The sequence below is a fragment of the Columba livia genome, chromosome 2, assembly GCF_036013475.1.
Source record: "Columba livia isolate bColLiv1 breed racing homer chromosome 2, bColLiv1.pat.W.v2, whole genome shotgun sequence".
NCBI lineage: Eukaryota > Metazoa > Chordata > Aves > Columbiformes > Columbidae > Columba > Columba livia.
In genome coordinates, this window is record NC_088603.1 from 29,801,337 (window position 1) to 29,823,044 (window position 21,708).

The 21,708-nt window shown below is 36.8% G+C and overlaps 1 protein-coding gene and 1 long non-coding RNA gene across 5 annotated transcripts in view; one reads left to right on the forward strand and one right to left on the reverse strand.

Annotated features, from left to right (window-relative positions):
- The window catches only part of THSD7A (thrombospondin type 1 domain containing 7A), a 282,459-nt gene extending 269,004 nt beyond the window's left edge, over window positions 1-13,455 (reverse strand). For 3 of the 4 annotated variants that reach the window (XM_065051176.1, XM_065051177.1, XM_065051174.1), the window contains exon 1: window positions 13,307-13,455. The gene's annotated coding sequence lies outside the window, so the exon portion shown is untranslated. The remainder of the gene's footprint in view (window positions 1-13,306) is intronic. The other variant, XM_065051175.1, reaches the window with a different exon arrangement.
- Window positions 12,771-20,254, forward strand: LOC110366046 (uncharacterized). The gene is made up of 2 exons (XR_002426050.2): window positions 12,771-13,102; window positions 16,105-20,254. It is a non-coding gene; the product is annotated as an uncharacterized LOC110366046 (long non-coding RNA).
- Window positions 20,255-21,708: the final 1,454 nt, after the last annotated feature.

A 21,708-nucleotide genomic window follows, 5' to 3' on the forward strand; every position in this document is an offset into this window, starting at 1 on the left:
CTCCCCTGTGATAGGCGGGGACACCTTCCACTAGACCAGGTTGCTCAAAGCCCCATTCAACCTGACCTCGATCACTTCCAGGGATGAGGCATCCATAACTTCTCTCATCAGACTGTTCCAGTGCCTCATCACCCTTATAATGAAGGAATGCTTAACAGTTTTGTGGAATTCATTGTCACAATGTACTCTGAAGGTCAAATAGTACAAAGGAGGATTTTAGAAGGTAGTAAAGTATATATTGTTAACTATGATGTTCACGCAGAGATCTAGACTTGGAGTACACCAAACTGCTGACCAGCAGAAGCTGGCAGTCTCCTCCAAGCCAAAGATCACTTTACACTACCTCCATTTCTTACACCCTTTCTTAAGAATCAATTATTTGCTATGGTTGAAAATTTTCAACTTTACTCTGATCCAATAGAGACAGTCTTATAATTGCCTTTCTATTTGTCAACATTTCTAAGTGCAAAAATATTTACATTTTGCACTTTGGTAACTTTAGTATAATATGTATTAAGTTAACATCTTTATATATGCTAATAATCTAACCAACGAACAGCAGTAAATAGCAAACATATTAAAATCTCCTTTATATTGACAAAAAAATATGTATTTTTTCCAAGGTATCAAGAACTGAAGGAACTTTCTTTGTGATGTATCAAGAACTGAAAGAAGTGTGTCCAGTAAGCTATTTAGAAGTTACTAAAACAATTTTCAAAGTTAAAAGAAAGTTTCCCCATGTTATGACTGGTGTTATATTATTTTTTTCATATTTTAATATATACAGTATACTGAATTCAACAATGCCATTAACTGCATTTGTACTTAAATTCAGGACTTAGCTATGCCTAAGATGACACTACTTAAGGTTTTGTTTCCATTGACTCAGAATGACATTTCTGGTGAATAAGACATTGCAAACAGAAAAATAAAACCATAATGGCCCATAAAGATTTCTATAGCAGATAGGGGAATATATATCTAGTTAAGCCTAAGTCATGCCACTAGAAAACGCAAAAGGTCTGTACACACCGAAGAAACCCTGATGTCTCCAAGTGTCATCACATGAATCCCTGCAGAAGTATCAACACTACCCAAGGTTCACAGCTGAGCTCCTCTTAAAATATGAGATTAACTTCTTTATTTCCTAAATGGCTTGAAGGAGGAAAGTTTTCTAACTTTAATGAAAATATCAAACAAAATACTTAACTTAAATCAGTACCCAAACGATTACTTATTAGGAACTGGTCACACTGCACCTGTTTGTATACCCTAAATGGCAGCCTAGTCCATTCTGCTATCTACATCCTTATGTGTCCAAGCTTGTGTCCATGCCCAATCTTAAATATTCAAAGCATTTAAGGTTATACACTTAGTTAAGAGAAATAATGGCAACAGGGAAGTAGAAGAATGTGTTTCACATATTGAAAATGGTTAACTTATTTTCTTATTGTAGTCTTGCCACACATTATTTTCCATTGAAGAATTGCTCTTCAGAAATATTACATAGGTAACAAATGACTATTAGCTTAAAAATGGTTATTTAAATTATTTACTAACAGATGTCTTTTTGAACTGTTAATTTATTTTGGAAGTCTATAAAGTTTTATAAAAAGACTAGTTAAATAAGTGTTTTAGCTGTGACCTCAGGCAGAATTTGTTCTAAACAGTGTCTTTTGGCTGATGAAGCCTGAAATCAGAATCTCAGTTCTAGTTCTTCTTGGTGTTGTAACCCTCTTTTAGAGTACATGAAGGAATTTTCTACTCATTAGCATACTTACACTTCTGAGAGAAAAGGTCTCCTTTGTTCATGAGAAACAAACAAACAAAAATGACAAAAGCTAATTTTTAAAATGCTTGACAAAGCAATTTTATCCAAAGCTGTTCTTCCTACACCACATGCACTGAATGGCAGTTGCCCACCAGTCTTCAGCTGTGCTTCAGTCCACATAATAACATTACATTAGGAAACTGCTTATGGGGCTAACCACAAGATTATACAGAACTTAAAAGTAAGAAGTTAAGCAAAATATTACTTCAGCTGAATAGCTTGATTTTAACATGATTACAGTAAGCCTCGTTAGTCTTCATTGTCTTTACTTTTTATTTAGCAAGTGAGACAAAAAGTAACAGAAAAGGGCCTTTGTTTTATCTGGAGCACTTTTATGACAAGTTACGCCCTGAGCATACACAAAGAACCACAGCACTTTGATGGAAGGCATGAAATGCCACTGCTTCCCATGAGTCAAACTTCTCTGATACAAAAAATTCAAAGTAGAAAGTTGATTGTAGCAGAACTGTGTAAAATACTTGCTCTTTTCCCCAAATAAGTTTGCATCTAATGATTTTGCAAGCTAAGTAACTGGGTCATGAAAACTGCTACTACCATGACAAATAGCTAAGACACTCGCTACATATCTTGACTGGCTTCTTTCCAAAATCAGAAGAAGAAAGTGATAATCCCAAGTGTTCCTAAGAACTTTCATGGGGCAGGCAAAACTGTATCTGAAAACCACTATACTTTTGTAACACAAAACTACTTGTGCTACAAGCCAAAAATCACAGTTACTTAGAAGAGGTTTGCCTGGAAAGCACTGTGATTTAAAGCATTAGAAATAGCCTAAAGAATACATAAAAGCAGTCTAGGAGGACTCCATCTAATGAAAGTCTTTGCATTGTCTTTGGTATCAGTTGATCAGATCTTGACATAATTTTTTGTGCCCTGGATGTTTTATACACCCACTTCCCTCATTTTTAAAGTGAACCTCATACAGGCTTACAGGAAATTTGTTAAGCCTGACTAGATCAGCATGTATAATAGTGAATTACAACAAAATACTAGGTCAGTGCCAAAAATCCCAAGTACCAGTCTCCTTTTTGATTGCTGCAGGTTCTCACATATGGGAAAAACAGAAGATAGGCAATCCTTTATACAGACAGCTTAGCAAAATAAGAGCTGTTGGGACTTACTAGAGGATTGTGAAAGGGCTGTAGAAATTCAGAGATAAGACATCAGCAAAACAAAACCTGCAGTGATCAAGGGCAAGCAGCTCTTCTTTCACAAACTTTTTTTTGTATTCTGGCAGTTACCTTTGGAAAAGTAGAGTTATGATGGTAGTTTGAAAAAACAACACACCAAGGCATGTCACTAACAGGCATCTCCAATGTCATGCTTTTACTAATATTATTCACATTTTTCGTTCTAAGGAAGAAGAGTCTGAAATTTCTGTAAATTTTTCAGACTCAAAGTCGGATAATTTGAATATTCTATGACAAATAGTTAATATCATAAGAGGCAGAAGATCTGGATTGTGTTCTGTTTTCTGAGTAACTAGCATATTAACACAGTTGGAGGCAGAGTTCAAGCAAAATACTATCAGAGACTTGCAATATCAATCAAAGCAGCATCACTTTGCAACAATCTATCAGTGCTATAATAATCTTCAGGTTTTTAAAAGCAAAATAGTATTTTACTTCAAAAGCACTCAATTCCATTAGTGAAAAGCAACAAAGCATTAAAAAGTATAAGGAACTGCTTTTCAGACACTCAATATCATCTTTTTAGACATGTGCCTGACTAAATGCAATTTGAACCTTCTCTAAAACAGATATAATTAACTTCACTTAGTGACTAAGACTCTCTGATGGAGGAATAAAACAGACCCTAACTCAGATGCACATTTAATATATGAATTGCTAGAATAGGATTAAGTCAGTGTCCAAACATCAGCATTTCGATGTCTAGAAATAAGTTTATAAAGCTTTCTTTTTCCTTCAGCCCAGTTTCTGAAGTCCCAGTTCAAAAATATAGGTCAAGTTTCATCTCCAAACTTTCTCAAAGTCAGCCTGCACAGTGCAAGTCTGACCCATTTTGAGTGGGCCCTTCCAAACTAAACAAATAAATGAATTAGGTGGCTGCATCGCTTTTCATAATACATTTTTTTCTGCATTAAAGATCTCGCAAATGAAATATATTAGTATTTGAATTCCACACTCTGAAGAACAAATTGCTGTGAAGAACTCATATGCATCTTGAGGATGATTACTTAGTTCAAGGTAGATTAGTTGTCTCTGTGGTTTATTTAATAATTCCTGGAGTAAGTAAGCCTTAATATAAAGGTTGAGCACAATGGAAAAATCATTACTTTTCCTGACAACCATGTATTAGCATAATTGAAGAAAGAAGAAATGAGAAAATATAAAATATAACATTACTATTATATTTTTAATACACCGCTTCCTTCTTTTGGGAATCTGAAGAATGACAGCTCTTTAACTCAATGTTAGTCTCTTCTTTTGTGAGCATTCAAAACAGAGGAACAGGAAGCATTAGGACACAACTGTGGACAAGCTTCTTCTAATTAGTAAAACTGACCTAAATACTATCCCACGTGGAGATGTCATTTGGAAAATAACCTTCTTGCCAATTTCATCCAAAATATTTTAGTAAGAAAAAAAAAATATTTCTACATGAAAAGTCACTTTTCTGAGGCATTTTTAAAAGTATGTTCATTCTGATTTTTACAAAATTTTATTCTGAAAAACATTATCCGTTGTTTTTTTTTTGGCTGAGCCTGCCTTAAACTGAAAGCAATTGTATTACTTTCAGTACAGCAAAAGGGGGCATATATTAATGCTTTCTCTACAAATTCCTGCTAATACATTTCAAAGCATTATTTCAGGTACAAATGAGGTGAATTTCTTAATATACACACTGCAGATCTTCTCTGGAGATAACTGTTATGAGACACTGAGAAGAAGACCACTGATAAGAAGAGCTGCTCAGGTAAAAGGACTTTCATAGCCTGAGAACGGCTATCTATCATCTTGGCACTTTGATCTCTCAGAATATGAACTAACGCCATATCCGGGATGTAGCTCATTATTAATAGTTAAATATCTTTAAATGAAGCAGCTTTGAAGATCACTGCTAATATCAATAGCGTGCATTTATATAAGGCTTTCATTATCAAGGACAATGCTACAGGGTGCCTGAATCTGATATACATGTGCATGTATAAACTTCTATTTGCATTCAAACACATCATGAAAATTATAAATATGTATCCATTCATAAATATAAATGCATAATCTACCAGTTTAACTTCAGTTTTTAAGACTTAAATATATCAGGCTAGATGACAGGCCAAAGTATAATCACAGACATCAATGGAATTATACTAATTAATTGTGAAGAACACCATCCAGTACACTCTACAGAAAAAGTTATAGTAGAAAAAAGACACTTGTGCAAAAAATTAGTAGAATAACCTTCATCTATTTTAATAGGTTCTGAAAATATGAGGAAAAGAAAGATATCTTTTACAGAAGAATCTTGGATAAAACACTGTTTGCACTATTTCACTTCATACAGAATAGACATATCAGGCAAGTCAGATTTTCAGAAATATTTACTTCTGTTGAAAACTCTCTGCCAAGGTCTTCAAAATTTCCATCAGATTATTTGTAAATGAGGTACCCAGGCCAGAGACTTTATATCAGACAAAACAAAATAAAAATCTATTTAAAAAATAAAATGCCCTGTTTTCTTATTTAGAAATGTCCATTTCTTATTTAGCAAGCAGCATTAATTCACCTTCAGTGAAATCAATTATGCTTGCTATGCAATATTCGAAGGGTACACTGTATTGAAATTTACCTCTTTCACTTCACTACACACATACTTCTCCAACTGCACAGACTGAATTTGACCAAAACTTCTAATGGAGTGTCCTGGTTTTGTTAAAAACAAGTTTCTCTTTTAGTGAATTTGCCTGTCAGCTAAAGCCTTCATATTAGCTGCATTTTCCTGGAAGGACAGATACATGTTTTGGTAGACATAGCAATGGTATGCAAGGACATTGATAAGGATGGATGAGAATGGATGCACATCTCGCAAGAGGGACAACGAGAAACAGGTGACCAAAAAACTGATCAACTGAAGTATTCCATCCCATTCACTTGAAGACTTCATATAAAAGTGGGACATCACGAGGATCTCGTGCCTTTTTCCTTATGGCTGACATTAGGAGAGGACCTTGCGAGTCGTCCCTGTGAACTGAGGCCTAGTGACAGACTGGATCCAGCCCCGGTTGGCTGCAGAGTCCAGTCCAGGACTTTGGGTGCTAGCCCTCCAGTTGCTGGGACTTTCAAGATTGGTCTTGTGTATTTTGTATTATTTTATCTATTTTTATTAGTTGCATTAGTAAAACATTTTTAATTTTTCCAACTCTCTTCTCTCTGTCCTTCTTTCCCTCCCAATCGCCTGTCCTTAGTGGGAAGGGGGAAGAGGGAGGGGCTACAGGGAGAAGCTGGGGGGAGAGGGGGCTAACAATACATCTGCCACGCTTTTATTGTCACCCCGCAATCAAAACCTTGACATGGAATCAGACAGAAAACAATTTACCACTGAAAAAAAAATATTTCTAAATAAACATAGGTTAGTCTTTTCCTGAGCACCAGCTCATGACTTCAAACAGGGAGGACAAAATCCCTCTACCACTGAAGCAAGAAGGAACTTAACACTGACCGATATCATCCATCCAATTAAGGAAAGATGTAAGGAGTTTAACTTATTTAAATAACTAATGTTTTACCAGATTGTCCATTTTTCAGACACTACAACTAAGTAAAAGATTATTTTTCCATAATCACTGTAAAGGTCTTCCACAACCTCACATTTGCAGTATCTTCCATATTGCATACAGTTTCCAAGTGTAACGACCCTCAAAATCCAAAATTGATTTTGGCTTTACTCTGATCAATACTAATCTCCAAGATATATTAGACTTTACATTGACCTAAACAAAAAGGTCAGTATATGTATATTAGTCAATCTCCAAAACATTTATTAAATTAATTTCAGAGACCACAAAAGGTGTATTGTTACAACTGTTTCTATCTGGAATTTCTATCAATCATCCATAGTGAGATTCACATGCAACTGATAATTCACTGCAGTGGATTTCTTAAAATGTCTTGACCTGTCCTTTATTATTTTAAGATTAATCTTTTTTTAATGTATCTAATTGGAGGAACAGCACCATATTATATAGTTACTGGACTATTAGAATCCAATCTTACACATATTAAAGTCAATGGGAGAACACATCTCACCTTTAGTGACAGAAAAGAACTCTTAAAGACCTGGGAGAACCCAAAATACTCTGTTTAGATTTTAAGTCTCCCTGAAAAAAAAAAAAAAAGGTAGAAGCTTTGTCACATTTTAAAAACAAGAATCACAGGATCCAGAAGTATATTTATGTAAAGCTCTTTTTTGAAAAACATAGATTTTTTTTATTAGCTTTTTTTTTATATGTATTGGCTACAAAATAGGACTTCAAAATAGGACTATAAAAGCTACACATGCATTAAAGTAGGTTATAACATTCTGGCAAAATTGATACTGACTGATCTGGACTAGGCTGCTCATCACTTTTATTCACATTCCTCAAACAAGCAAACAAAAACAATTCTTGAGCTTAGCAAAAACACAAAGAAAATAAAAATCAATAAACATTATATAATTCATAATTTTAAAATTAAAATTAGTAAGATCATTTAATGACTGGTTTGTTCTTGTTACAAAATGTAATTTTGACTCCCTGTGTCATTATAGATTCCAACAGATTTATTTGCATTTCAGATAGATAACACAACTTCCTCTTTATATAACAAAGACCCCATCTTGCAAATTATTTGAGGCAGTAATCACGTATTTATTCTTTCTCTCAGGCTATTTATCCTAAGCTGAATGATTTGACAGCCTAGCTGGAATTTTATTAAGTGAAGTAATACTAAACACTCCATGAAATTTCTGTCCAGAAGTCTTAACATAATTTAAAAATATATCATTCATAACATCCTTCTTTTTTTTTTTTTTTTGGTAAGTTACTTACAGATACTTAAATACAATACTAGTAGACATTATATACTTACAAGTTTGACACATCAACAGCATTTGCTTAAAAACTCAACTTCAAACTTTCTACTGCCTTTGCTCTGGGGATGCAGATACTAAAAGACACAGGAGCAGGCAGAAGAAAGTCATTAAATTGGTAACAAAACAGGAGGAAAAGCTACTTAAAAAAATAAATAAATAAACAAAAAAGAAAACCAAGAAAGTGGATAGCAATCAAGACTGAGGACATAAAAAGCCAGAGAGGAGGCAAATCATTTCATAGACATAATATTTCCAAAATATCATCCAAGTTTGCTAACATTGGCTTAAACAAGTCTCTCACAGCTCCTTCCACGCTGGCCAGAGTGAAGACATACATGCTTCAAAAGCAAATCCATGATGCCTTTTGGCTTTCCACTTGTGTAACACTCCAGCCACCACTGACCTTCTTAAGTGTTGACTGGGGGGTAGTATCACTTATCCCACTCCATTTGGAATCTATGATATTTAAAATTACCCATGTAAACTATCTTTCTACTAAATAATATTGTATTAGACGTAAACTCATTTCTACGCAAACAGATAAACAAGTAGTCCCAAAGTATATTGGTTGCCTAAGTACCCATCAAGCGACAGAGTGGTATTTCCCAAACTTCATCATGCTGACTTTAACCAGAAAGAATAGAGCACATCACCTATGATGGTCACTAATGGATTAATCCAAAAGACATCTCTAAGGAAGAACTGATAGCTAAATAGCAGCCTTTTCTATTATCTGAAACATGAGTATTTCCACTGAAGATGCTGGTATGCCACACAAAAGCAAAAAGACATTTTCTTATGCACAACACAAAAAGAGAGAGAAAAAAAAGAAGATTCCCCAGACTAAAGCTCTTCTAAACTTGTCTTTACTTTTATTTTAAAATTATCTGTCGTTGTTAACAGAGTTTCAGCTCCACAAACTATGCAGACACTTGCCTTGCTGCCTTTGATATTTTAGCGTGAAAATGTCTAAATGTCTAAAAACATCTACATTGCCCACTTTTTCATATTCCTTTTATGAAAGGGCTATGATTGTAAACCAGTTTGAGTATTATGTGTTTTTAGGGGTAATTTATAAGAGTGTGTCAGGCCACACAGAGGAGGAGCCAGTCCTAAGCACAGACTGAGGAATGAGAGAGCAGGAGAGATTAATCTCCCACTTTAGGCAGCCTGGAGCACTGCTGAGGGAAAGGCAAAAGGGACAAGAATAGAGAAGCTGGCTGCACACAATGCGGCTTTAGCCTACTAAGGCACAGACAAGCAGCTTAAACCTGACGCAGAAGAGAAGAAGTCACTTGAGAGGGGTTAAACATTGGCAAGCATCAAGAAAGAAAGAAGGGTTTCTGAAGCTGCATTTTAAACAGACTGAAGGGGAATTGGATTGGCATATTGCATGACAGGACACTTAAAGCTTTGACAGAAGTGAAATGCAACCATTTCCCTGGGCCCATAGCACTGCTAAGCACATAATTCATTCTGGAAAATAGACAATCTCCATTTTAAACTTTCTTCAGTATTTCCTCTCTGCTGCCACTGGGTGTTCCAGTGCCCATGTGCTCTAACAGGGGAATGTTCTCCACATTTCTGCAAGATTTTATCAGGGTAGTGGATAGCCAGTTGTTCTCATACCAGCAGTGTTCTTCATCACAAGGTTCTGCTTCCCTTCTGTCGATCCCCTCCTGAAACTGCAGATGGAGTCCATATCCTGCATAGTTTTCATTTCACAAACCCTTATCTCTCCCTTATCTCTCTCCGACAAGGCAGGCTCACTGCATATGCAGACAATCCTGTTAGATCTTCTCAACAACTGGCCCAATTTCAGTTATTTCTTCTTGAAGATGAGTGATCAGAACATTTCATCTCATCATAAGTTATTGTGAGATGACACTATATTTTTATTAGATCTTTCAGAACCCTCTCTACTCAGGCATCATACAGTTAGATTTTGCTTTTTCCATTGCTACATTACATTGGTAGTCCAGGTGAATATTTCCTTTATTTCCTCCCGTAAGTTTCTATCACAGAATAAATCTTTTGTATGTTATACACTCATACATTAATATGAGGACTATTTAATTCTTACAACGTCATGCCAAGGTTTCAGTTTCATTAACTTGTGATATCAACATTTTTGCCAAATATACAACAGAGAAGAAAAGGACAATGGTAGAGAGATTTGGTTTTCATTGATAAATTTCAAGGAAGTTGTTATACATCCACACACCATCAGTCAACCATCTGAACGTTAAAGTGGATTCTCAAATTTCCCAAGAGCAGTTTTCAACCTGTAATAACCAAATTACTTGCAAGAGGTCTAATATACATAATTAAGGAAAACAGGCCTCCTGACAGCACATTAAAATGGAAACTTGATTCCACTGGAAAATTGTTAGTGGTCTGCAAGTGGAAATAAATTTGAGAACCACGTGTGTATTATTTTGGTACCTTCCTTGCACATGGTAGTTTGAGGACAGGCACAGTTCTGACAGGCACTCTGTGCTTATGATAAAGGAAACTAATAGCTCAAAGAAGATACTGAATGTATTTAGCTCATGAAGAGTTCTACTTGTGGAAGAGTAACTTTTACATCAGAACAATCCAGAATAGCAGACGGAAACCTGTGATGTATGTGTGTATTAGCATTCTGGCTCATCTTTTCCTGCATCTTGACCACACATTTAATCCTGGTTTCAAAACTTGTTAGGTAAAAGTCACGAGCACATGAGAAAATAAATGAAGAAGCAAGAATTTTTTTTTTATATTAAAGAAACAAATCCTAGGTATTCCTTATATTATCTACACATTGTCTTTTGACTCTAATGAAAAGGAGCTGAAGAAGGTGGGCTATGCTATGGATAAGAATTACTTTAATAAAGTTTTGCAGCTACTAAGACTAAAACTAATATGCTTTCTCTTCCTGATTATGTTCTGAATATATTTTGGATACATTGATTAACTACTGACTAAGTGTGATAAAGCAATGGTTTGCACCTTTAGAATTTAAGCAGTCAGGGAGAGGTAAGTGATGAGGCAATTCACCCCACTCACGTTGACCAAATAGTTACCAAAGGAACTACTAGAAATGGAAAACATGGGATTTGGCTACTTCAGTTGATTAATTCAGTAAGACTTTTAGTATCAAGTACAAACTAACCATTAAAATTATCCTTTTCTCCTCTGACCATAGGAACATTTCAATAAGATCCAAATAAAAACTTTGTTGTTCTCATGTGGATTTGAAGGAGGGCCTGAGGCAATCCTAGTTCCATTCCCTTTCTCTTATGGCCAGCTGTGACAAATACACTACATACCACTGCCATAATATATGGTACATTGACATGACAGATAGCCTATAGAATTACTATGTCAGAATATTGTCACTTTGTCTGCTTCCCACTACTCCCTCTTGTCATAAAACACACAATGTGGGAAGATAAATGTGGATCTAAGTGCCTAACCACAGTTGGAATTTCTGGCATGTTGTACTGCCCCATAAAACAAACTATAAAACACCAAGAAAAAAGTGATAGTTGCTAAAGATGTCCTAAATTCCTTAGTTTACAAAGGCAAGTCATCAACTATATAAAGCCTAAATCATAAAACAAACATAAAAAATTTGGGAAAAGCAGAGCAAATGCCATCTCACCAGAAAACTTGCATTACTCCACAGCAGTGTCATAAAATCAATGAAGTTTCTAATAACTTCAGGTAAGAAAAAGAAACACCTCTGCAGTCCTGCTGAATCTCAAGTCAGAACAGGTCTAACAAAATCAAAATCATCTGGTCTTGATTTTTAAAAAAGGTCTTAGATTATTGTCTAATATTATACCAATAGCCTTACTAGAAACCAAGCTGTTCCAAAATAGTATGGCCTAAACAGTAAGACGTCATGGACAAAGTGTACCTAAACCATCACCTGCTCTCAAAGCACAGCATGCTGTTCTCAAGCAACTTTGATAACATTTGTTCTCCACTGTCTTCCAGATGCCCTCCAAGAGACCTCTGAGAAACAAAGGCTTTCTCAATGGCATCTTCGGAAAAAAAAAAAAATTCATGTTAGGAAAGGACAGGATAGGTCCTGTGACCTATACATGTGTGGCAAATAATTTTAATGTTACCCTACAAACATTAAAACTAAAGGATGACCTGATTAGTTTTTAAAAGGTGAACATTTTTCATGAAGTACAAGAGTCTGTTAAAACAACTTTCTTCAGTGTAGCTCCATCAAACTGACTGCTGATTTATAAATAGCTAAATGTAGCCACATCAGAATTTTAATTTTGAATAAGGCATCACAATCTCAGTATTACACATTAAATAGTGCATACTACACACAGAATTGCATCCATAACCCAGAACTATTTTTTCCATAACACCACAGATATAGATATCACTTATTAAAACAGCATCAACTCGAATTTATGCCAACAGCATTTACTATTATTTTTTTAATTATACCTTTTTCTTTCCTTTTGGTTGTTTAAGAGTGCTCCCAAGGAATGGGATGTGAGCCCGTTCCCATCACCTCTGCTCTCTTTTCAAATGCTTCTTTACCCCTTTTGCAGCATCAGCTTCACCAGCCCTGTTACAAAATGCCCTATAACTGTGCAAGGAACCGCACTGAACCATTTCAGGTACAGAGTTGTATTTTTACTAGTATATAAAGGGAGCAACTACAATGCAACTCCTGTAACACACACAAACTTATCTGACAAGTTAGATTTTTTTTTTGTCTAGTATCTTTCAGAAACAGCAATGATTTGCTTTCACAATGTACACTGACAGTTTCACTCCTGAACCAACGGCTCGGTCGAGGAAAGCCTGGTAAACCCTCCCTTGGAGGCTTCCCTGTGCCCAGCGTATTCTTTTCTTTTTATAGTCACGGCTTCACGTCACGCCGTTTTGCTTTGCTCCCCCCAAGAGCATAACCACAGCTAAGCAGCCGCTTCTAAGATTGTTAAACTCTGCGCAACAGCTACAAAAATCCCCAGCAGTTTTTCCAGCCGGATGCCCGACCGCCTCTACAACTCCATGGCAATAACAGTCCGCATCGACTCCCAGAATGAGCCGGGGCTGCCCGGACACCCACACTTCTGCCTGGCACCATGGGCAAGGTCCCAGTTTAACTGAACCGAAAAGAGGACGAAGCGCACAGTGCAGGTGAGAGCCCGGCTCCAAGGCCACCCACCGCAGTCCCCGTAACTCCCCAGCGCCGCGGAGCTGCTGCGCGCCTTCCCCGCACCCTTCTGCGGCGGCCCCCGCACCTCGCCGCTGCCGGAGCAGGGTGAACCCGGGGCTGATGCTCCCCAAGATGGGGAGGGCGCCCCGGGGCAGCACTGCGCACCCCGCGTTGCCCGCACTCACCGCTCCACTCCCCGCGTCGGGACGCGGCGGCAGCACCTCCCTGCTGCGGCGGGGCGGAGGCTCCGCGCCCCCCCCGCCCGGTGCCCCGCACCGCCCACGCTGCCTTCCGCGGGCGTTCGCCCGCCTCCCCGGCATCACGCGGCCGCCCCTCCCCGAGAGCCAGCGGCTCCATCCGCAATGCAGCTGCGGCCGCACTCTCCTCCTCCTGCTCTCGGCCCGGCCCGGGCGGGCACCTGCCCGCCACCCCCTCGGATCCGCGCTTACCCGCTGGGCAGCGCGGCCGCGGCCCCGCGGACGGACGGAGCTGGGGCACGGCGCCTGGGCGCACGGCCAGAGCGGGGTCAGGGAGCTCCTGGCGCTGGTGCGCCCTCAGGGGTGTGAAACAAGGAGGAGAGACGGGAGAGGGGGAAAGAGGAGAGAGAAGAAAAAAAAAAAAAAAGAAAACAAAAAAGGACGGAAAGGGTGTCATTTCCAAAAGGACTTAAGGACTTTTGCGGGCTCTTTCTCCCCCCAAACCTATTACTGCAGCGGACCCCTGGGACAGGACGAGATTAATTGCTCTGTGCTACGAAGAAAATGATAGATGCCATTAATCAGGGAAGTTGTAAGTCATCCGCGTTTGTAGATGGAATTCAGAGATTAGCTGGGACAGATGGCAGGCAAGCACAGAGCTCTCCAGGTCTGGCGTAAATCACTCAACTTCTGGAATTATTAAACAGCCAAAGACAGAATCTCATACATTTTCTTAAAGAGAAGTGTTTCTTAGGAAGATGAATATTCACTTCATATTATGAAAGAGTGTTTCCAATCGCTGTTACATTTCCCTTTCTAAATAACGAAATCATTTGTTTTTCCTTCCTGGATGTCAGAAATGTCAAACCTGAAAAAGAAACAAGACTTTTCACACAGATAGTTTTCAGACGTGGATAAATAAAGCCAGGCAAACTACATGAGTACCCAAATCATCGCTTTTATGCCCTTTCTGAAATAAACAGGCAAAGTTGTGAGTTAGTAGGTTTGTCCTGATATCTCGAGTAGATTTATCTTTATTTGGAGTAACTACTACAGCAAAATATTTTTTTCAGGTTTTATTTTCCTGCACTTTGAGAAAAGTAGTGAATCAATGACGCTTCTATTCACTACTTCTAAAAGAACATTAGACATTCTGTGGAATCTAAATATTCCAAATGGAGAGAAGACCTTTTTCATTAGTCTCCCCTATTTTTCTCACATAACAAAAATGAGTTATGGCATGATCCACTTTAATCAATCTTTCATTGTATCACATTGATTGATGTGTCAAATGCTTGTCTAAATATAAGCTTAGCACCAATATCTATGACTCAGTAATGTGAACTTGATTGCATGTCCTCCAATAATGTGATCAACCTACAGACATTCAGAATTTTGCAGAAACTTGGGCTATAAATTCAATAATAGCACCTACTCTATCACATAAAAAAGACCACAGTGCAAAATGTGGAGCTTACAATAGTTACAAAAAAAAAAAAAAAGTTAATTTCATGATACGTAAACTAAATGTTTGCCATACTAACCAGTTTAATTTTCATTATTAAAAAATATTTTAGGAAACTTCATGTTATTTTTGTTAGATTTGAGGAAAGCAATGTACAAAATATCAAAAGTGGTTTGTTTGTTTTTGTTGTTTGTTTTTTTAACTTACTCTCAGCATTTGGATTTACTGAACATTGCACCCTCAGTCATCTTTAAGTTGTTTCAGTATCTGATGCAGAAACAGTCTCATATGCAAAGTATCATCTTTCCTGACTTTGGTCCAAAATCTGGGGGAAAAAATGAGGTGTAAATTATTTATTATAAAGTAAAACTGTTATTTGTGTTTCGTTTTTGTTTTTTTTTTCTTTTTCCCCACCTCTAAGAAGACTAAAAATTGATAGTTAAAATGGCTCATTCCTCTTCTAAAAGAGGTGCTTATGATGAAACCTACACAAAACAGCATGGTCAGAGAAAAGCTTTCTCCTAAGTTCCTATTTCTGTCAGAAAGAGCAAAGATTCAGGTCAAAGTGATTTATTTTCCAGACAAGTTGGTCATACACTAAGTTTGAGGGTATCAGCAGCATCTACAAAGCAGACTGTTTTTTCCCAGGCCTTAGGTAAAAGTAAATTAATAAATTAATAAATAAATACTAAATGTTAGGTCTTTACACTAACAATCATGCTGTTTGCTTGAGATGTGGTTTCTTGGGCATATTTGAGAGGTAGTACACATTTTGTACCCACATGGTCTGTGCCCAGCCACGTGGTTATTGATGAGACAGGTCACGAGTTGAAGCTGTTTGAGATGGCAGCTCGGAGGCAGGTTGGGAAAGGGAAGAACTGGCAAAAAAGGTAGCCTAGGTTGAAACTGTTTTCTCTGTTGTTCACACAAGCTCTGGTTTGTCTGCTGTCAGAGCAAAAGAGGAAACTAGAATTTCTAGCCATTGTATTCATCTTAAACACTTCAAATTGTTTACCAGTATTCTCATTAATACTATTTGTATTTGAACTTATTCTCCATTACATAAATTATGTGCTCTTTCTCTCTGCATACATACATATATATAAAACTTATACAAAAATATATATAAGGTATATAACCTTAAGCATCTCACAGATACAGAAATTTTTGTTTTGAAGAATCCCCATTTTCATACCAGGAACAAGCAGGCAAGTATATCTGAAGGCTAATATTCATTATGCTGAGTCACCATCACATTATAAACAAAACTAGCAGCCTTGAAAGGTATGTCTGTAATTTGTTTTGTGTGGTTCTTTTTCAGGCTCTTCAGAGCAAATCAAGGATGAGAACTAAAGAGAAATTGTCTCAAGTGTTCTGGGAGACAGTCTTTAAAGAAACAAGCAAAAATGTCTTCTTAAATCTGTTAAGAACTTGTGGATACTTTCAGAGGTCTTGTAATGATGAAAAAAAAAAAGTTCCCTAAGGGACTTGGCAGGAGAAAATACATGTTCATAGTCAAGGAACTAAACAATTTAACAAATTGGAGTGGTGTAAGGAAGCTTTTACCTCAGCTCATCAAAGTGGTGGTAAATTGACTGAGTTTTTACTATTTTACATATTCTATGCCTTACATGACACTAATTAGCTATTTCAGTGTGCAGAGGTCCACCCAAGAAATCACCAGCAAAGCAGACCCTAATTGGCATTCTTGTTCACAATCTATGTAGAAAGCATCTATTTTCTAGCACTATGTGGACACAGAAGTCACACACAACTATACCGCTGATTACACTGCAACATTTAAAGCAAAAATGATGGTGAAGCACAGACAGACTTTGACTGCCCCTGCTGATGCAACTCAGCGCTTATCTTCTCTTTTCTGAACCATTGTCTTCTAGCCTTGTTCTAAAATAAGAAAGAAATTATCATTGAATAAATGTATTTTTCCTTTCTCCATTTGGAATGTTATTCCAAGAGTCAAAAAGCTGTTTGTTTGTTTGTTTGTTTTTATTTAAAGACAATTCCTCACAAGAATAAGCAATAGAGCAGTTTGAAGGCACCTTCTTGGTATTTTGGCCACACACCCTAAAGCTTAAGAAACACAAAAGAATACTTAATTTTCCATCTATTTAGGGAAACCTGTAGTTTTGCCTCAGGAACAAAACTGCTTTGTGTCATACCTGAAACATCCAAATTGGAAGACCTTCTATCTGCTAGTTTTCCTAACAGATTTACATCTTTGAAAAGGCTTCTGATGAAGAATTTTCTTTTCCTAGACCAGCAATTGAATTGTTAACAGTGCATTTGATCAACTAGAAATAGATTATAAAAAAAATACACTTGAATGGAAGCAGCTGATGGACATTCTTTTCCTGCTCAAATCCATTTTCTGTGTGCATCCCCTAAAAATGGACTACTTGAAAGTACTGGAATATAAATTGCTCGTTGACAAAATTTCTGCCATGCCATAAAGACTTGTCTTGCAAGAACTGATATTTCAATCAGGTTTTAAGAGAGATATCATGATATCTTATATCTACCACTAACTCCAACAATACTGTGAAGATCGGAGTAATAAATAGTTCCAGCTTCCAAGAGTAAGAAATCTGGAAAACTTTGTAAGGATAAGAAGAGAGACTGAAGAGCACTTGGAGGGACAGGGGGAAAAGGAGGAGCCTGCAATCATATCGCCCAGAACAAGGACGGGCATAAGGGCAGAACAGCAACGGGGTGCACAAAGTGGATGCTTGAAGCTGAGAATGACACGTGTAATTAAACCAAGCAAATATTTTCAGAACAAGATCTAGCTAAGTTTTTATTTTTTATTTTTTAATCTGCATGGGCATTTAGCTTCTCAAGTAAATTTATTTTGCCTAAGGTCTGCAAGCTCTGCTATTAAAAAGTCTGTGCAACAAGCAGTGAAAATTTTATTCAGACTAAAGGGCTTGATAGGACCATTCAAACATTTCACACTTTAATAAATTGAAAGAGGAAATAAAGTCACAAGCATCCACTTCAATTTATATGTGTGGTCCTTCTGCGTTTGCTATGCCAATGAGAACAGGTGGTATCTTGAAGGAAATTCTTACTATTACACTGTTGCTCATGACAAAATGTTTTGGGTACTCTCCTATGAACAGGACAGGATGAAATTCAGCTGTTCCAGTCAATCCATAGGAATGTCAATTGTCACTCATGAGATAGGACAGTTCAAAGTCTGCCCTGTCTTACAGGGGTAGGGTATATCGAGTATAGAAATCCCTGTGCAGAAGACTGCATTGTTACAGTGCAGCAATGCATTCATTAATTCTTCTTGCTGAGTTATCAGAGTTCTAGATCATCTAGATGTACCTAAGGATACTTACAGAAGCTTTTTTTTTTTTCCTTAGTAGAGTGTTTTAATAGAAATTACTTTCAAAACATACGAGTGCTCATGTGTATACAAATTTCTAGGCAACGTACCTAATTGTTTGCAGAATTTGAATTACTATTCAAATTTTTTAAACTGTTAGAGAAATGCTCTTAATTTCATATGAAATTCAATCTGTTTCTGCAAATGGATATATATCATCTATATTCCACAGGCAGGAGAAAATAGTTTTTTTCATCCCAGGTTAATGTCACTGTTTTAACCCACCTCTTCCTTGCTTTTAACTGAAGGTACAAGGAGTTTTAGGAGAACATTCCAGTCCTGGGTTCATGCTCCTGGAACATGGTCTGCACTGAAAACCCTGCTTTTCTTTCACAAATATTTACCTGGAAAGTTGAAACTCTACCATTCACTGCACATCCGATATATACCAGACAAAAGCATGTCAGATTTAGCATTATAAAAGCTGATTTATGAAAACAAGAACCTTTATTGCACCATGTTATTACACTTGTAATGCCTATATGAAACCCCAGTTGGATATTACATTTATTAATGATAATGAACCATCCTAACATTGGTTAAGTACTAAATAGAGGAGTATTTTCTTGCCAGTGATGATGTTTACACTAGAATTAAAATGACAAAGGGCAATTTACTGAAACTTTTTTTTTTTTTTGTTATAGTTTGCAAACTAGAGAAACTCCAGAGATCTGGCAAATAAAAATGTAAAGGTCAGTTTCTGTAAATGAAAGCAAAATATACATAGAAGGAAGGAATTTTCGTGAAAAGCTGGGCCGCTGTGGACTAATTGCTCATTACTCTAATCATCCCTTAGGAAACAAGTAGTTAATCCTATTTCAAGACATACAGCAGAGCTGAAATGTAGGCAGAATGAACAAGGCTTGAATGTACTACAAAGGACCATATATCAAAGGTACAAAGGACTCACTTCATAGCTAAGGCAGGAACTGTAAAAATCCAGTCTGGTTGAAGAAGACTGGGGAGACTTTCCCAGATTTGCCTGTAGAGAGCTAAAAATGTATCTCCAACAGCATCTTTAAGTGTGCTGCAAGAAATCTCTAATCTATCAGTAAGAATAAATATAACATCACTCATTCCAGCCCTATCAATGTACTACTTCTCTCTCAAGGGAGCCCCCTCACAAAGCGAGATGGAATAAGATCATGCTCTTTGGCCCTGGCATCAGAAGCAGCGTGGTGAAAAAAGATCTCCCCGGCTTTCGTTTGTTTCAATTTTTAGCCATAAAGTTGTACAGAGTTTTTTCAAGCAGAACAAATGCATGATTTCTATCCACATGCTATATAAGTAGCATGTGTTTTACATAAAAGATTTAAAGGATCTGGTCTGGCAATGTAAAGGTTTGCGGGGTCTTTTCATTCACTAAAAGCAGGTACCAGATCATATTATCACTAACACATAGGAACTGAACATGACCACTAGAAGTGGCCAATTTTTAATGCACTATAATATGAACAACATAATTTTCAATTTTAAACTTCTTATGTTCTTTTCTGGGTTGGATTGCTCAGGTATGGCCAAATGCAGGCTGCATCTCACTAGGATTTTGGCTCAGAAAAACTGAAACATCACCATTGCAAGGGATAGGATCAAGGCATGGCATGCCTGTCAAATACAGGAATTATTTTCCACAGTGAGTTTTCTGTTTGCTCTTTATCCTCAATTTTTTTGTGATGGTACATTTTTTTTATTCTTTTTATTTTTTTACAAAAAACGACAATTTTCTACTAGACTGAAACATTACATAACACACAGAAATGTTAATTTATTTTTTTTCCCAATACCATAATACCTCCTGAAAGATGTCATGTTGTCTAAGGTGACTTGACCAGTGACACAGCAATCTGCATGGTATGGAATGATCTATATACAATTATTTTGGAAATGTGGATATAGGGTATTTAACACATTTTTAGAGTATGTAGAATATGAAAATATTTTGTTATGGTAGTCTCCAAAGACCTTTTACTGTCACACAGAGTAATGTCATTCTTTAAGCTTGTATCACATAAGCATTACCGGAAGAAGATAAATCATAATAAAAACTGCCCAGCTGAAATGGTTGCAGAGTTATGTTTGTATCTTCTACAATCCCTTAGGGTGAAATAACTGTGAATGTCTATTCAAATGACTGGGTCTTCTGACACCTTAGGGAATTTTCTTTTCCTGGATACAGAAACATTTGGTAGGGGGTTTTTGCAGATTTTATTCAGATCAGAGTTCAATTCTTTGTTTCTCTGTTTTTAAATGAGGCAATAAAGTCTCAGCATCTAATGAAAGGAAGGTGTACCTAAGAGAAAAGATGGGAATGACTAATCTGTCTCTCTTACACAAAATTCTGTCCCCAAGTGCTACAGCTGAAATGAGTAGCATTCTCTAAACCTGAGTATTATAAAAGTTTCGAAACAGGGATTTATAAAACCAAATAAAGAATAGGCAGCCCAGTTCTCATTCTTGAAGTTGAAAGCAAAGTTTCCTGTAGCTTTGATGAGAATACTGTTTCTTTGCTGCCGTGTCTAATATAAAACATATTTACAAGCCAGAAAAATAAACAAAGTACCTAATACCATTGACTAATACACCATGCACATGTTTAATTACCTAATTAATAATAAAAATTTCATTGTCGAGCTAAACTTTTCATTGAGAAACCTAATTATTTTTTCAGCCTAAGGCTCTACACTTAAAAAGCTAGTGCTCAAGGATTTTTGTAGTCTTGGATTTTTCTAGCTAACTTAAAAAGAAAACAAAGCAAACATAACCACATGAAAACATAACAAAACAGACTTAAGAACTAAAGAGATGGATACTCAGCTGCTTTTTAAACACTAAAGGATGAATATACTGGACTCCTAAGGCTACAAGACCCCTAGGCTGGAGGGGGCCTGGAACAAGAATTGCTTTCTCTGTGGCTTCTAACTTTGCACAAACTGAACACGAAAATCACCCACCCAAAAGAAAGTGAGATGTGTTCAAAGGCTACATTGAATGAAAGCAGAAGATGGTTTCAGCAGCTGAGAGCTGCTGGGATTTGGGATTTCATTTACAGCCATTTATTTTCATTCCACTGGACACACACCACCTACTGACAAGACTGACAAACAAAATCAGAAGCATGTCTGTAGGCTCTGAGGTACACAGAAAATTATGCTTTTATATATATATATATGAATATATATATTTATATATATTTATATATATATATATAAAATAAAAGTGCTATTGGCAGGTGTATATCCTAAACAAAATAGGTTAAAATTTTTATTTAACTTTGATGCGGTGACTAGACTTATGGTTCCCTTCCAACTCAGGACAACTCTGTGATTTTAAAGTTATGGTTTAAAGTTTATGAATATGACATTGGCTAGAAAGTAACAACATATTCCAACTTTATATGTTGCCTTTTTTTTTTTTTTTTTATTTCCCCTCTTATAATTGCCTCAGACCTTAGGAATTTGTTTTATGAAGGTGGATAGAACTGACATCATTCCTACAAAGCAGACAAAATCCTCA